Source organism: Camelina sativa, chromosome 20 (assembly GCF_000633955.1).
Source record: "Camelina sativa cultivar DH55 chromosome 20, Cs, whole genome shotgun sequence".
Classification (NCBI taxonomy): Eukaryota; Viridiplantae; Streptophyta; class Magnoliopsida; order Brassicales; family Brassicaceae; genus Camelina; species Camelina sativa.
This window is the reverse complement of record NC_025704.1, coordinates 29889043-29889758: the sequence shown is the minus strand read 5'-3', so window position 1 is coordinate 29889758 and position 716 is coordinate 29889043.

The window sequence follows — 716 nt, the reverse complement described above, 5'->3', positions numbered from 1 at the left end:
CCTTGTGTAGTTCTAGTTTGCATTTTTCAAACTAGATAGGACTAGGTGGTTCACTTGTTGGGTTTGGGACTTGGCTGTTTTGAAAAGAAAAGAGGAAAAAGAGAAAGAAAAAGGTAGAGTCTTTAAGAGGGGAATGTGTAAAATCAAAGTCTAGTGAAAGGATGGGAAGTAAAAATTGTTGAAGATGGTTCCTAGCTAAAGAAAAGAAAAGAAAGAAAAGAAAAGTCTAGCTAAAAGCTTGTATGTCTTAAGAATAAGAAGAAAAGAGAACCATAGCAAATAAGTAAGAATCTCCCATCCCACTAGAAAGATCAAATAAGAAACCTCTCCTAAGACTTGAAAACCAAAAGAGAAAAGGGTGAAAGAGAAAAGAAGAAGTTAAAGGGTAGCACTAGGATCATTTGGGATCAGAATGTTAGGATCAAACACTTTGGGTACCTTTGGGTAGACAAGGTTTTGTTCTTGTATTTGTCTAAGTGTTCTTACCTTTAGCATTCTTCTAAAGCTCAATCCATTTTTATGAGAGAACCTTGATATTGATAAGCCCCACTCTAAAGAGAGACCATCATTGTCTCTAAACCTTTTACTACCAAGCCAAATGAGTTTAAGCATTGCATAGAATTGATTCATGTTCTTGATTAATGAATGTTAAAGAAAATGGTTGATTTGAATGCATGTGGATATCTAAGGCTCAAATCAGTAAAGGTTGTGATATG